Source organism: Podarcis bocagei (genome assembly GCF_964188305.1).
Source record: "Podarcis bocagei genome assembly, chromosome: 2".
In the NCBI taxonomy this organism is placed as follows: Eukaryota; Metazoa; Chordata; class Lepidosauria; order Squamata; family Lacertidae; genus Podarcis; species Podarcis bocagei.
Window position 1 is genome coordinate 92683238 of NC_138126.1, and position 17375 is coordinate 92700612.

A 17375-nucleotide genomic window follows, 5' to 3' on the forward strand; every position below is an offset into this window, starting at 1 on the left:
GGTGGAGAGCAGGTGGGGGCTTGGCTGGCGCACATCCCGGGAGAGTGGTGTGTATCCCGGGGACATGGCGCCCTGGGGACGTGGTGTGCCACCTGCGGGGGCATGGTGCCCGGCATGGGGGGGGGTGCGCGGTGTGTGTCTGGGATGCACCGCAGTGGTACCCTCTTCCCCAATGGTGCTGGGGGCGGTGTGCTCCCCTGCCCACCCCCGCACCCCCTGTTCCTCCACCAGTGCTTTTACCTACCAAGGAGTCTCATTTTCACTGCCGGAGGGATCCAGCCAATGAGAACCTGAGCTCCTGTTTGTCAACCCCTAACTAGATACCTCCAGCCAGGGTGCTGATGCAATAGGGACTTGTGTGAAAAAGGCAAAATCTGAACTGACTGAAAAAGCATTAAGCATCTTCATAGCAAACCAGGTGGGTGGGGGAATGGGACAGCTTGACAGTGGTGGACATTTGACTTAACCTGAACTTTCTGTGATCCTGATCTAAGACAGAGAGGGCAGCAGTCTCTAGGGCTTGTGTATTGTAACAAATGAAACCCTCTTAGAATAAATATGGACTTTGAGTGCCTTTTTTGGACAGATCTAAGGTCAGTAGCAGAAGGAACCCATAGTTCAAAGAACATTCAACATGTTCTCCCCCTCCCCAGGCCTGACATAATCACACTCAATATATTCTCTTCCCTCCCCGTTTACAGTAACATCTGTCTCATCTCTTGAGCTGTTCATTCAGGGAATGCTGTGTAGACAGAAGATGAACATAATGGGTACTGTTAATGTACATCTGCAGAAAATTAGGGGATTCTTAACAGCTACAGTGCAGTTCAGTCTTGCTTGTTTACAGGGGGCCTCCCTGAATGTTAACACTCACAGATACACTGCTGTCGACCTTTCTTTATAAACATCTGTAGCCCTATCCAGTCAGATCTAATTGTGTGTGTCTTGATGGGCTTTGTGTGTGCATCGTATTGCCTCCTGGGAAGTGTACTTTTGTTTCACTTGACCTGCACCCAACCACCCAGGGTGGAGAACTACTTTGAATTTCAATGTCCTCCCTGTCAACTAAACAAACAAAAAAACACACCTGGAAACTAGAGTGGGCTTTAAATATGGATGGGGAAGTTACAGCAATGTAAACTCTTTCAAGGAATCATTGACCCAAACAGAAAACAAAAGATCTAATCATGCAGGTTACAGCAATCAATATGTGTTTCCATTTAAAATAATGGAAACTACCAAGTAACTGTCTATATAGTTCCCGTAGCTCCACAGTTATCAATAAGAATGTCATTGAGAGCAAGCTGGTGTTGGGATATCTGGTCTAATGAAGGCTGATCATGCACATTCACAATCTCCTTTAACATTGTGAGCCAAAGAACTTCTGGGGCAAATACATTCAGTTTCTAATACTGTACATGCATGTGTTACAAGATGTCCACATACGCACACTGAACCAGGTCATGGAGTCTTGGCAGAATCACTGTAGATCAGCGGTTCTCAAGCTGTGGGTCCCCAGATGTTGTTGGACTACAACTCCTATCATCTCTGAGCTCTGGCCTTGCTAGCTAGGGGTGATGAGAGTTGTAATCCAGCAACATCTGGGGACCCACAGCTTGAGAAAGGCTGTTGTAGATCAAAGGGAGAATGTCATATGAGCAAAAGGTTCTGAAGAGAACGGTGCAGCGCAGCCCTCAAAAGGGGAGGATGGAAGACATTAAATGCATGTCTTTGCAAAGCTGTTCCTGGAAAATGCCTTCCATTGTCCAGTCTCTAGTCAGATGTTTGTGTTTGGTCTGGGAGCAGGAGTCAGGCAGGTGGATGGAAGGGCACACCCTGCCTGCCCTATAATGTCAGGAAGCGGTATCCCAAGGAGGAAGTGGTTGTTTGTTGATGGACCAGGGACAAGTCAGAAAGTGCAGTCTATATATATGAAGCCCCTTATCTCTCAGGCTGCATATTGCTTTAAGAGACTGGTAGGTGGGTGGGGAGGACTGATGTTTGTGGTTCCACATTTAAACAAGCATATTCAGGATTGGGTGGGGGAATAATAAATGTATCCAACAGTTGACAGCAGGAAAGAAATTATTTTGCTCTTGCACATCAAGACATGTGGCCTGTTAGCTTCACTGTATCTTCAAGATGATGACTCCACTTCTTCTGTGGAGGAGGAAAGAAAATGAACAATACTTGAGAGCTGCTCTTAGTCTTTGAAAATTGGTGAATGGAACCAGGAGACACAGACATTATGGAAGGCAGGCACACACGCCAATTGCAGGCACTTACTCAAAGCATTAAAATAAATGTCCCGTGAGTTTTGTAAATTTTAGGGGAACTTGTTTGAACCTCTTGTCAGACCTCACAGGGTGTAGGGCCTGTTTGGTAAATATTGTGCTAACAAGTTAATTTGTATTATTTCATGGTCAGAATAAATTCCTTTCTAGCAGAGGCCACGGAATGGGGGAAATTTCTAAATATCCCCATGATTGTTTTCTTTACAGGAAGGAAAGTTATTAATTCCAATCTCCTGACCAAAATCGGCTCTAAATATAGGTTATAACCTGGTTCAGGATGTTGCCTGGAGAAAAAAAGAGTTCAGGAAAGCCACAAGTATGAGCTCCATTAGCCAGTGGCTAATTTATAGATGGTTTTAACCCTAATCCTCCAACAAGGGGCCTCCAAGCGCCAACATCCAGTGTAAGGGAGCCTATCTATATGGTGTGTGAATTGATGGCTTGCACACTGGAGAGTAGAGAACCAGTCAAGGTTTGGGGCTATGAGTAACCAAACTCCTTCCTCAGTTTCTCAGTCAGAAAAAGAGTTACACAGAACCAGTTCCCATGGTCCTTTTAAGGCAGGGATTGGGGAACCTGTGGCCCTTCCAGTGTTAATGGACTACCATGCCTCCCACTATCCTTGGCTGTTGGATGGGTACAGGTTTCCCAGCCCTGTTTTAAGGCATGTTTGAACATGCCATGGAATTCTGCACTATACATTTAAAGCAGTATCATACCTCTTTCAACAGTCATGGCTTTTCCTCCAGAATACTGGGCATTATAGTTTGTTATAAATTGGGCCCCATGGGCCGCTCCTAAGAGGCCCCTCCCACCAGGGCAATCTAGATGGATTTTATTTATATCTATAAGATTTTGCAGAATTTGGCTGTGAACTGGGGCCCTACAAAAAAACAAAAACAAAAAACCAAACCCTCAAGTTTGGCCCCACTTCTTCAAATTGGGCTCCACTGGCTAACTCTGAGTCTCATAGTTGCTGGGCCTGAGTTGCCCTGCCATAGCATGAAGTCTTGGATCAACAAGTTTTGGGAGATAGGAGACTGCCTCACTGGGGAGATGGCAGGCTGGTGCGGCCCCCTAGATTTAGAGGCCTGAGTTGCCCTCCCCTCGCATGAAGTCTTGGGTTTGCAATTTTGGGAGAGGGGAGGTTGCCTGCTGGGGAGCGGGCAGGCTGGTGAGGCCCCCTAGAATTAGAGGCCCTAGGCTTCAGCCTACTTAGCCTATACATAAATCCAGCACTGGTCACAAGTGAGTGGTGTCAGCATTTAGCCCTCCCCAGATCTTGAATCTGAAGGAGGTAGAGCAAAGGGAACAGGACCATCCAGTAGAACTCCACAGTGACAATTACTCTGAAGACCCAACTGTATATAGAAGTCTCTACTCTGGGACTGGATGCTACCTGAGTTCCTGGTTGGCTTTCAGAGCCCTTCTCATCTTCCCCACAACTACAGGAGCAGAGGCAACAGCAAGCCAGTCAGGAGATGCAGAACCACCATGAAATTGACCAGCAGGCTACTTGGGAGGAGAAGGTTTGAATATTATACTAAACTTACTCCATTGTATAATCTTTCCTCTCCTGGGCAGATGCCTCTATAAAGGTTGGTTTATACAGTTGACTTAACATAAACACTTATGCCGTACATCACATTCCTCAGCCTCTGTGAGGAATTCTTATCTTATCCTCGCTTATTGCAAATTCCCAGCATTTTCTGAGCTCCTCCAATTCCCACTGGAGGAAAGGGGAACATTTCCATGTGCACAGGGAATGAGATTTAGTAAAGCAATGCAACAATGAAAAGCGTTGAGAAATGAAAAGCCTGATAAGCATGTGACTTGTTCTGCTTGTTCGCTGATCTCTTCCAGCTACACACACCAAGCTTGTGTCCAAGAAGAATAAAACTGTCTCCAGGGAAACACCTGTCATCAACAATCGGGGTGGCCAGGAGCTGGTCACATATTTTGAATGTTTAATGAGCCCTATGTAAACCTAACCAGGTGCCTGGTTCCACAAGTGAAACAGGGAGCTCTTCTCTCTCCTATAGCCTGAACAAGGCACGTCCACCTTTGAGACAGAACCCACATCCTCTTCCAATAAATTTGGCATCCTGAAGGAGGCAACAGCCACACTGCATTCCTGATGGGGACTAGTCTGGGAGTCTGGGCTTGTAGAAATCTAGCTTCGGACATTACAACATCTGAGAGCCAACTCATCTCATCTCTTTCAATTTCATGCTTTGTTTTAATATTTGATATTGGTGTCATACTTTATTCTTAGCATTGATGGCCTCTATTTTTTAAATAAATATATATGTTTTGCTGGTTGCCTTACTCACCTGTTGGAGAAAGGGAGACTTGAACTCTTCCCTTTTACCTACCCAGTTCTCTCTGTGTGTGGTAGTTGTTGGCTTGCTGTGCCTCTCACCATGAGGCCAACACCTTACAGGATGACGCCTGCCTAATTTTAGTCAAGGGACTGTGAGATGGCAATAAGCAATGCCCCTTGCTGAAAGTCTTTTTGCTGAAGTTAACCCTTTGCATCACAAAGTACTGCTGAGAGCTGGCAATAGTTTTCCACAGGGCCATGGGATAGTGAGATGATAAGTGAATTCACAGAACTGTTACTTTTAGTTCTTTCTTCAGTAGTCTCCCAGGCCTGCTATTCATATGTAACAGGTTTGTATAACTTCACAAAGTAGTTGCGAATTTTAAAAACACTGCAACTTTGATTATGGTTTGGTACATTGCAAATGTGCTCATTCTAATAGCTCTGAAAAAAGACATTTGTCTAGACCTGACCCTTAGATACAGAGTTCTGAGTTTATGTCAGAATTAGGCATCACATTGGACTGTCTTCTGGACCCTAGTGGGTGAAAATCTACAAATCTATGCAGTCTCCTTCCATTGTAGACCTTAAAAATATGTTTCAACTCTCTCCTCCTTTCTTACAATGTTGCCGTTTATAAGACGTCTGGCCCAAAGCCAGGCAAATCTGGCTGAGTTTAGATTTCTCATTTTATGTTGCATGTTGGGATCCACTCTAGCAAAATTCGAGGTGGGCACGCAGAGCAAAGTTAAATGAACCAAAAGTGAAACAAAGGTTTATATGACCCTTGGCAAAAAAACTCCTGAGTCCTGGGTTTCCCACCACTCTGTGTGTACTAACAAAGGGCTAATAATGCAGGCGTCTCTAAGATCCATCAAGTTTAAAAGCACATTTGGTGGTTTTAAAAAGAACTGGGGTTGGTCTTTGGCTCTTTCCAAGGTCTCTGTGTGCTGACTGGGCAGAGAATATGATCATCACAGCTGGAAGCACTGAGCCATTTGTTAGCTTGTTCTGCTGTTAATACAGAGCTTCCAGAGAGATAAGGAAGAAAGCAATAAAATAGTTGGATCTACAAACCCTAAATAAATCGGTAAGCTGTCAGTATTGTTTCATCATGTTTGGGGATACACAAAACCAAGGGCAGTGCACTGGGGAGACTTTATTTCATGAACACCTCAGCTACACTTGGTGACTGTGGCACGCTCCAGGAAAGTCTAGGGGATGTCTGGCTTTTAACAAATGCCTGAAATTTCAGTTAGGTAATGAAAGGCTTGCTCCATTATTTTCATAGCCAGCTTCTAAAACAGGCAAAGGTGTACACATGCATGCACACACTAATTGTGTTTTTTTGTGTGTTTTTTTAAAAAGTCATCGAAGATAGGGTATTATTGCCCATTATGTTTATAGAATAGAGACTAGCCAGAAATTATAATGAGCTTTTTATATAATTATAAAATAGCACAAGTTAAAGATGATTGTAGAGTCCCCGCAGATACTTGCCTGATGCCCTCATTACATATCTTTAGTCACCAGACAAAAACATTCCCCTTCTCCCAGGCCTTTGACAACTTAAACAATCTATGTCCTTTTAAACTGTGGATGGGGTTATTGTTTATATTTGTTATTATGGTACAGGAAATTCCCCATTTACGCACGTTCAAAGCACACACAATGGCGCACGTATTGCCACGAACCTGGAAGTGGCACAAAAAGGGGCAAAAATGGCCCTAAAAGAGCATGAAAATGGCAAAAATGATGCAAAATTAGCGTCTAGCTGACCCATGAGCCTTTGCAAGTGCAAACCTAGGAGCCTTTGCACTGACCTTTGAGGCCTGTGGAGAGTTGGTGTAGCCTTATTGAAGTTCATTCCTTCATTGGGAGTTTGAACATGGAGGTTTTGAGGGAGTGATTGTGGTGGAGTTTGATGGATTTTTTTGGGGTTTCTCAAGGCTTTCCAGATGTTTAGAGGGTGTTTGCAGGCTTTTTCAATGCTGTTCCCAACATACATGATTTCACTTAAATGCGTGGTACCTCAGAACATCACCCCTGTGTAAATGGGGAGTTGCCTGTATGTATTTTTGTGTTTTTATATTGTAAACTGACCTGTGATCTTCAGATGAAGGGCGGTATAGAAATTTAATTTAATAACAGTAATAATAATAATGAAACATGTTTGTTTCAACCATAATTCCCTAAGAACCAGGGACTTGCACAGTCAGCAAAACAGGCCCTGCTTCCTGTCCACCGTACTGCATGGTTTCAGTAGACGCACCCCCCCCCCGGCAGTATCTCTGGAGATCCGACTCCTTACAAAGTTACTTTATTATAAGCTAGCCACAGCGGTGGTAGGGCCTTGAGGTAAAGCTGACATCAAAAAACATTCTGAGGGTAATTTATTGAGAGTTCATAGTCCCAGCGGGAGTAGTAAGAGTTGCCCTGTCTCCAAGAGCTTTCTCTAGCCTTTGAAAAGCTTCTCCCTTTATCAGGGAAACATCAGCTCTGAAGAGGGGACAACTTTGGCGCTGGCTGTTATCCAAGCACATGTGTGTAATCACTCAGGCTCCTGCTAGCCTAAGCAGACAGCAGAGCCAGTGATTTTCTTAACAAACCAACATGGCCGGTCCTACCATCAGGCAGAGTGAGGAAACTGCCTCAGGTTGCAGATACTTGGAGGCAAGGTCTTGGAAGTCAGGACTGTGTGTGTCATGTGGCCTAGCCTGCACCCCCTAAACACCCTTCTGTTCTTGGGTGTGGTAGAAGATGCTTCCCCACCATTACCAGTGTTGAAGTAAGATTCAACTGCCCTTTGGAGGCTCCAGGGATTTGGCAGGGGTGGGGGAGGCAGGAGAACTTGGGCAAGACACCTTCAATGGGTTCCCTTCACTCAGTGAGCCTACCACCTCACTTCTATTGTTGGCAACTGTTCCCACTCCTCTGCCTCATTAACATTGCTACCACCTTCTTGCTTGCCAAAGCCAATGAGCAAGCAGGCAGTGGAAGCTCTTCCTCATTTGTAGCACCACTGTAGATGTTTCCTTGCTCAACCCCCTATTCCCAAACAAGAAGGTTGCAATAGGGATGAGGAGGAGCCGGTTCCAATGGGTCCCCACTTAGGATGTGGACCCTCAGCAGTTGCTCAAATATGCCAGCCCAAGACTGAGCCCTGCAATTGCCAGTTCAGTTGGTTTCTGTTACGTGGGATGCAGTAGGTGGCTATCACCTCAGGCAACAAAATGTCTTGGGCCAGCAAGAAAGAGGCTTGCTTCAAAAAATGAGATGCTGGGATTCTCAAAAATTGCTCCTATCAATGGTTGCAATTGGTAAGAGCAGGTCCTGTCACACAGTAGTAGTCTGGCGCCATCAGGCACTTACCCAGGGGGTAATACATTTTGGCCTGTTAGATGAGTGTACACATGCTTCTCCTCTCCTTCTTGCACTTGAAGTGTGATGTGGCACTGTGGTTTCATGCATTGGCTTGTAGACAGGGAATTCTGATTTGTGACAACCACTTGCACTTTTCTTCCATATTTCTCTTCTGTGCTGAATTAGCATGGCACCTTTGACTAAAAACAGGTTCATATGTAGGGCAGAAATGGAGCATCTCCACTGAATTGTGAAGGAGATGGCATATTTATGTTTCCACTTCCTTAACTGGTCCACTCCCCATGCTTCACCCATTTCTCAGCACAAAGAGAGATAGAACTGGAAAGAACTGCCATATAAAAGAGAGAACTTATCCACCCCTCAGAATCAAAGAAATAACTACACAGGGCTCCAGATATCTTAAGACAGTGGTTCCCAAAAGGGGTGGTGGGTACCTAGAGGGACGCTAAGAGGCGAAGGGTTGGCAGAAGGTTGCTGGAGGTGTAAATGACTTTGAAAAGCTGGTATCACTGGCCCAAGTTCTTCAATTTTGTTGATCTAGGTAACGTGGTTTGTTTTATTACTCTTTCACTTCACTGGAACATCTTTGAGAACCATCCATCCTCCAGGCATGTAAACTGAACCTCATAACTTGCTCTAAGCTAACTTGATGCTAAGTTTATGTTTTATTTTATCTAGTACTCCACTTATCTCCCCCCCCCCCACTTCCTTACTTATTAAAAGAATCTCTTCATCATTTTGGAGTCCTGGTTGTTTTAGATCATGACTGTTTATCTTCCACGGGCCTCCAGCATCACGCTCCAAAGTTTGGGATAACAAGGAAGCTGGGAAAGGATGGGCTGACTTCCAGCAGCGACTTGTGAGAGTCTTCTGGTGGTTTCCCCATTTCCAAGATAAGCATCTGAGCCATGTGGGTGTCTCTGCAGCCCACTAACTTTGAAGCATCTATAAGCAGGTTGGTGGCAGCACTACTTACAGGTTGGTGCCGTGGGTAGGTCTTTGCCCCTCACAAAATAGAGATGCACTGAGGACAACATGGCACCCTGGCTCTGGTAAGCATCATACTTGGCATTTCTCAATGAGGGCTCATCCATATTTCTGCTTGTCCCATGCCTAGAAAGCAGGTGTCAGAGCAGTTTTCTGCAGTTTCCACTTGCCCAACTCCTTTCCCAGGGAAAGCCTGCTCTTTCACTCTAAATCGGAGCAAACCTCAATCTAGAGAAAACTTGAATTGCCATTTGCTCCAATTGAGTGCTAAAGAGCGATTTTCCCCAGGGGAAGACAGGAAGACAGGAGGAAGTGAGGATAAGCCTGAGAGAGGTCTTCGAAACTGGGGATTAAGGATGGCTTTGGAAGTTATGGAGCAGCACCATAAGCCAAATGCAGAGTCATTTCCACATTTTGCCAGTGGCCCTCCTCCACAGCACCCACAGGAGAATATAAGCATCTTCTCTCTCTCTCCCATAGTCAATTGCACATACTCTCACTGCAACAAAAATGGCATTTCATTCCCATTGCTACGATGAATTCCACCATGTGAATGTGGAATTGTCAGATCCTCACTGCAAGGAGTTCTTACCCCACACTATCACAGTGGAGATCCAAACAAGTTTGTCCCACCACTCAAATCCTTCTCTGTGAATTGCAATGGCAGATATTCTTCTCCACAATCCCTAGCTGTATTATTCACTGAATAGTGAGTTTGTCCATATGTGCAGCACAGTCCCATCTGTGTTATGATCTCACATTCTTATGCCTGTTGTTGTCTCCCTAAATTATGAATTGCTTTACCAAGAGAAATCTGTCGGAGGCCACCACTTTCTGGTTTAGGAGAGTGCTGAAGAGCATATTTATTTTGCAAGGCATATGGTCATAATATGGCTCTTGGTGCTGACTGATGCTCTAGTGTTTGTATACAGAGATCTTGCTTTTGCCCTCTGTTGCTGTTTGTTTCAATGCAGTTATGACTCCTTTGGAGTTCTGTGCTGTTTGTTTTATTTTTGGACTTTGTCTCCATTACTTGAACATAAGGTGCCTTGAGTATTTGTTTGAAAGGAAAGATATACATTTGCAACATATATAAAATAAATAAGTGAAATGTACAATCACATCTTGGCACTGTCCGCTTCTCATTGAGAAACCATGACAAGTCACCCCACAATTCCTTCAAGCAGGGGGTTCTTTGGGGAAATCTAAGAAATGGTCGTGGACACTACAAAATACTGGAGATGCTGAGAACCTGCTCCCACTCCAGGGCACAACACCTATATAAACAAAACCTCCAAACAACTAAAACAGAAAAAAGGCAGGAACACCCCCTCCCTCCGCAAAATAGGCATCCCTGGGAGGAAAGGTCTGGGTCAGGGGTATCAAATGAAGTGTCTGAGGTTGCCATGGTGACCATAGCACTGCATTGAGGACACTGGTCTTAACAGAATCAAACTCTCTCTGTGGATATTATAGATAGGCATGCACACTTCAATAAGACAATGTATTAAAGGCATTGAAGTCAAACCTACCTCCCCACCCGCCAGCTGCTGGCTGAGTTTTTGTGTTGTCATGAGACGCTATGAGGGAGGCTGCACGTAGTGGAACGCTGACAAACAGCACAGGTTCTGTGAGAGAAATGAGAGGTCATTTTCGCTAGGTTAACCATAGCGGTTAGAGCAGGAGGGGCTGAGTGGGGAAGACAAACCAGCCACCACTGGGTAGAACAGACACAACACCTGGTGAAAGAAATAGAACATACTTTGGCTCCCAGGGTCAGTCCAGGATGTTTTTGCCACTAGAGGCAATACAGAAGATACTGCAGCCTGCCTCCCCCTCTGCTGTGCACCCATAGCTTGCCCATCACAACCCAGAGGCAGTGAGTGACCAGTGGTGGGCCCACATCAGAGGAGGAGGAAAGTGGCTGACAAGTGCAGGGTGTGCTTCACAGAGGTCGGGTCTACTGCTGGAATGCAGCTGTCCAGAACCTGCCTCACCTAGCCAGCCCTATTAGCCTCATATATACAGTAGCTTGCACTGTCTCATATTTTGGACTTGCCATGGCATATTGGCCACTGCAGACATGGGGCATATCCGCATCAGCACTGGCTTCCTCAGAGAGAGTGCATGACACCCTTTGAGGGGCATTGGAATCCTGCGGCAATTTCTGCAGACAGTTTCCTACTTCCTGCCACACCAGTCAGTCGGAATGTCAAACCGTTTGGTACAGCGGGTGGCTGTAGGTCCCCAGCTAATTTACTTTCAACCGTCTGGCTTTCCTGGAAAGTAGGGTTTCTTTGGCTCATTAAGATTTAAACAAAAAAGCAAGCGCATAGCATCCAGCTCTGTGGAAACCAGAACTTTTTAAGAGTGCCTCAGTTCAAGAGCTCTTTCCGAGTGTGTTATTAATGTACATGTTTGAAAATGCAACACAGCTGTGCTTTTTTTCTAATTAGGGCCCTGTGTCTGTTGACTCTTTCTTGTCCAAGGTGGCAGGAAACAGAGCGAGAGACATTGGTCTCAGTTTTGTGGGAGGCTAGCCTGGCCTGCCCACACTAACACTTCCCTGAGCTTGTTGGAGGAGAGGAGAGGTGAAAGGAAGAGGCCCCAAGGCAGAAAGTAACCTTTGAATCCACTGAGCATCCCACAGGAGGGCTGGTTGGAACATGCAGATGTTATGCTGGAGAAATCCAGTTGAGGGTTTGAGCTATAGAAGTGTTTTTAGTGGAAACATATGCAAGAAGCAAAAGGGGCTGATGCTGGAAAATGGAAATGTTTATGCAAAGCAAAGTGTCTTTCATAAAATCCGCTGTAAAATTCTACACTGCTGGGGCGAGCTTGCGGCTGCGCCTTTGGCTAGCTAACGTGCTTAGTTCCTGAAAAGAGTTACAGCCCAGTGCAGAAGGATGGTGGGGGCTGACTTGTGCTAATCGAGGTGACTGCTAATGGAGAAATATCTTTCATTCACCTATTAGAAGCAAATACATGTTTCAAAAAAATCTGTTTATTTTGTGATTTTTTGGGGAGGCATTTGTATGCTATAATCCTCCTCCCCTTCTCCCTTCATCTCTGCCCTCCTCCCTGCTCTCTAGGGCTCACCATCACCACAAGGATATGTGGATTTTAAGGTTTCAATCATTTCCCAATGAAGATGTCATAGACAAAAATGAAATTGAATACAGTGTAATCATTTTTGCCAGCCAATTTTTGCCTGCTTTTGATGTGTGTGTGTGTGTGTGTGTTTCAGGTTTCTAAAAATAAATAAATACATTTATACATACAAACATTGGCCATCAACAAGCCTGCATTTTGAGATTCCAGTTCTTACTTTTTGCTTCATTTACTAGACATCTGGTTGTATGTTTATATCTGATCTCTTTATAGGTTACATATTATTGCTACCATTTCATTCAATCTGCTGAACAGCTCTGTGTGATTTAAAAGCTTGTGTGCTATCAAAGTTGGTTCACCAAGAAAGGATTGATTCATGCTTGCCCTGAGCGCTATGATAGTTGTGGAAGGGTGGGGAACGAATGCCTTTTATAATAGTGAATGAATACATACATTAATAGTCTCTTATCCAATCTACAAAAACAATACTAAATTATTTGATTGATGATTGATTGGCTCCGAATTACTAGTTGCAATGGAGATTACAATACAAGGCTAGTTGAAATGAAGGCCCCTGTATTGTGTTTTCTGGAAAGGAGGCAATTTCAAGCCAATATACAGTTATGCTAAGGGGAATATATTCAGATAGTTCAGTAGCTCAGCAAGAAATAAATTAGCTCCTGCTTTCCTGTATTCTGGCCAAAGAGTGCAACGCTTCTGGACAACTGATAAGCACTTAAGCATCTGGCACTTATTTTTTATGTTGTTATAGTTTTATTTTAATAAAACAATTAAATCATATAACTTTTAACAGATTTGATTTAGGTTTTTGTTGTTTTGCACTGACCCACAGTGCCCCCAAATGTAACCCTAAGCCCCCATCACCACCTTAACACTGCTACTGACTTGGGCCATCTGGATTTCATTTGTTCCACTTGCTTCCTGTCCTGCTCCTTGCGATCTGTTTTCTAACACAAAACATGCTAGGACTCAAGTCTACCAGACAATCAAGGCCTGTGCATCATAGCATACCTTTTCTTCAATGCTTTTGGTACAAACAAACCCAGCCCCCCTATGCTGCAGGGTGGCCACCAAAGAGTGTTGGGCTTCCCACCATCCCCCACTGTGAGCCATGCTGGCTGGGGCTGGTGGGAGCTGGAGTGATGTGGAGGGCATTACATGGGCTCACCCTGTCCTAGTGTAAGCCTCATAGGAAACCTCTTTGGACACTTTGCTCCATGCAGTTAACACAGGCATAGGCAAACTCAGCCCTCCAGATGTTTTGGGACTACAATTCCTATCATCCCTGACCACTGGTCCTGTTAGCTAGGGATCATGGGAGTTGTAGTCCCAAAACATCTGGAGGGCCGAGTTTGCCTATGCCTGAGTTAACATCATGCAGTGCAGGAGAGCAGGGGCCTACCCTCTGGCCATGATCCACACCAGAGGCAGGCGGTGCTGCATTATGTCTCAATGCCCCGCTCAAGTCTAGGGCTGGGTGATATATTGTCCAAAACCAGTCTGAAGTCCATTTTGTGATATTGGTTTCATAATTCTTGGCCTGGCAATATATCATGTGCTATCATGTGCTACCAGCAATGTTTAGCTGGTGATATATCAACATGCTGAAAAGCAGATATTACCCAGCCCTGCTCAACAGAGGCAGAGCTAGCTGCTCTGGCACCTGGAGTGGCACACATGCTGTGCACCAGGAGGCATGGGGCTAGCCACCCGTGGGGGTGGGGTGAGCTTCCTGGGGGGCACCGCAGTGATGTCACCCCCCTCAGGGATGACACCCAGGGTGGGCTGCACCCACCACACACCCCTTCCTCTACCAGTGCTGCTCAAGTCACCCCACACACTGTTTGCACATTCAGGGGAAGGTCTGAAGGAGGGAGCCTGATCTATGCAGGAAAGCTCACTGAGTGATTTAGAATCCTGATTGTGATGGGTGGGGCCACTAAGGGGTGGGGCATCATGGGCGGACTTAATTGCACGAAGCAGGAAGCCTCTTATCAAAGACTGTCACCTGCAATATAATACCAACAATAATGATGCTGGGGGGGGGGGTAGAATTTGAAGGAGCGTCTCCACCCCCATCGTTCTGCCTGGACACTGAGGTCCAGCTCCGAGGGCCTTCTGGTGGTTCCCTCACTGCGAGAAGCCAATTTACAGGGAAGCAGACAGAGGGCCTTCTCAGTAGTGGCACCTGCCCTGTGGAACACCCTCCCACCAGATGTCAAAGAGAACAACAACTACCAGACTTTTAGAAGACATCTGAAGGCAGCCCTGTTTAGGGAAGCTTTTAATGTTTGATGCATTACTGTATTTTAATATTTTGTTGGAAGCCGCCCAGAGTGGCTGGGGAAGCCCAGTCAGATGGGTGGGGTATAAATAATAAATTGTTGTTGTTGTTGTTGTTGTTTGCCCAATCTAAGCCTCAATCCTATGCAGAAGTGCCAGCTTGGTTCTGTGACTGTGGGTGCCTGGGGTCGTGGGTGCCATGCAGTGTGCATGGCCCTGGTGCTGAAATATGTGGGTGCCTGGCCTCTTCATGGGGAATCTTGTGGGTGCTAGGGCACCCAGGGAGCCAGCAGCTGTGATCCTATGCAAGCAAACGAGGGAAGTAAGCCTCATCAAACTCAATGGGATTTACCACCAAAGGAGTGAGCTGTACAAATCTACAGTGCATGTGGGTTACTGAAAAGAGACAGCTGCCCTCCCACCTCCTCTACAGCCCTGGCTGGAGTGCGATCAGCTTTTGATGGATCATGTGGCAAAACCTATAGCAGCGTTACACTGAGTGCAATAATGAGACAAGGGTATTTGCTTTGTCTCCTGCAGCAGCTGCCTGGGTGGTTTCTGTTCTGCGGATGAAACTGAGCAGCTTGCTGGTTTTTATCCAGTGGTGAATTAATGTGAGGAAATGGTGGTTGTTAATGCTCAGATGCAGCACAGTGAGATTTGTTGCTGTGCTGCTGCTACGCCGGAGACAGGAGAGGCTCTGCAGGGTGGTATAGAAAGGAGGCCGCTATCTGGTTCCCTGGAAAGTTGCCAATAACAGGGAGCTGTGTCTGAGACTGAACTACCCCTGTGTCCAAACCAATTCCACAAGCTGAACAGAGCCAGTGTGGTGTTGTGGTTAGAGTGCTGGACTAAGACCTGGGAGACCAGGGTTTGAATCTCCACTCAGCCATGAAGCTCACTGGGTGACCTTCCAGCCAACCTACTAACTTTTAGCCAACCTACTTCACATGGTTGTTGTGAGGATAAAAATGGGGAGGAGCAGAACCCTGTAAGCCACCTTGAGCTCTTTGGAGGAAAGGCGGGATATAAATGTAAACGGTAAAACTAGCAAAGGATGTGCAAGTTACTTTACTCCCATCTCCCTCAATGCATTCAGGTGTGTACTCTAGTCAGTCAGAGATTATAGAATAGTCCTTTGACCCTTTGGCTTCAGGACCTGACTTCAGATAAGCTACTTAGTCACTGGTAGGTTGATCTATATACCAAAAAGTTATCCTGATGAGTTATCTACAGCTGTATCCATTGCTTTAGTGCAGTGGTGGTCCAGTGAAGATAACGGATCCTACCATGTGACAGAGCAGCTCTCTGCTGAATCTGAAGCCTTATTAACACACCATTACAATGCTGAAACAAAATTTTTTAAATTCCTTCCAGTAGCACCTTAGAGACTTTGTCTGGAAGGAATTTTTTTATTTTGTTTCGACTACGGCAGACCAACACGGCTACCTACCCATTACAATGTTGTGCACAAAATTTGCAAGGGGATTCTAATGACAGTGGATGCATGGGTAGCAGTGGGCAAATCAGCTCTCAAGTCTATTATTATTATTATTATTATTATTATTATTATTATTATTAATTGAATTTATGCACCTCCCTATACCCGGAAGTCTCATATCAGAGCAAGTGTCTCCCCAAGCACACATGTTTAAGAGGCCCAGCCATAGAAGTTTTATAATCTCTCAATAAAATCTCACTTAAGCAAAGTAAACCTTAGGAAAAGTCTCGTAGATTTGCCAGTCAAAGCCTTGTCTGGGACACTCTCTGTGTGCTGGGGCTGCACGTCTGGCTCGTCCCTGAACGTTAGCTTTGATTTCATCCCTGAATAACATAAATAAATAAAAACCCTGAAGCTCATTATTAATAATAGAGCAGTCCTGAAACAAGGAGCTGCACATCTCTGCTCTCTCAAAGTTCTTGCACAGCAGCAGCAGCAGGAGTTCAAAATGCTGTTGCTCCCATCTGTTTGTGTGCCAAGACCACAGAGGTAGGCCTCGAGCGAGAAGGAATGCTGCCCTGCAACGCTTTGAAGTTTGACCTCAAATTTGGGTGACATTTTTTGTTTAGTTTAGTTTCTGTTTGCACTTTGGGGATGAAATAACCTTGATATGATTTAAATGTATACCCCATACATTCAGCTCTTATGAGCAAAGCCCCAAATCTGTATCACATAATAATAATAATAATAATAATAATAATAATAATAATAATAATAATTTATTATTTATACCCTGCCCATCTGGCTGGGTTTCCCCAGCCACTCTGAGCAGCTCTCAATCGAATATCAAAAACACACTATTATACCCCACCATTTTTCTCAAGGTGATGTACCTGGTTCTCCCCTTCCTCATTTAATCCCCACAAGAGCCCTGTGAGGTAGGTTAGGCACTTACTAGCCTAAGCTCGCCCAGTGTGCTTCATGGCCAAGTGGGGATTTGAACCCTGGTCTCTCTGGTTGGACACTCTGACCACTACACCACACTGCCTCTCTTATATTCCTGGGGTACCACATGGATACATTTAGGATGCAATCCTAAACTTGCTTGCTAGGGAGTAAGTCCTATTGAATACAACGGGGCTTACCTTTTAGTAAGCCTTCAGGGAATCATAGAATTGTAGCATTAGAAGGGACCCCAAGGGTCATCTAGTCCAACCCCCTGCAATGCAAGAATCTCAACTAAAGCATCCATGACAGATGGCCATCTAACCTCTGCTTAAACACCTCCAACGAAGGAGAGTCCACCACCTCCCGAGGGAGACCGATAAATAAATTGATTTTATTGATTTTCTTGTATTTAGATCCTGTCATCATGGGGCCCAAAGTAGTGTACGTGTGGTCCCCCATCTGAGCACTGACCAAACCCAGAGGTATGGGTGGTCACTTCAATTACCTTGCTGGCAACTGGCGACCGTTTGGGCTGGTAGGGTGTAAGGCAGAGAAACCAACGGCAAGTGGAGTCAATGCCAAT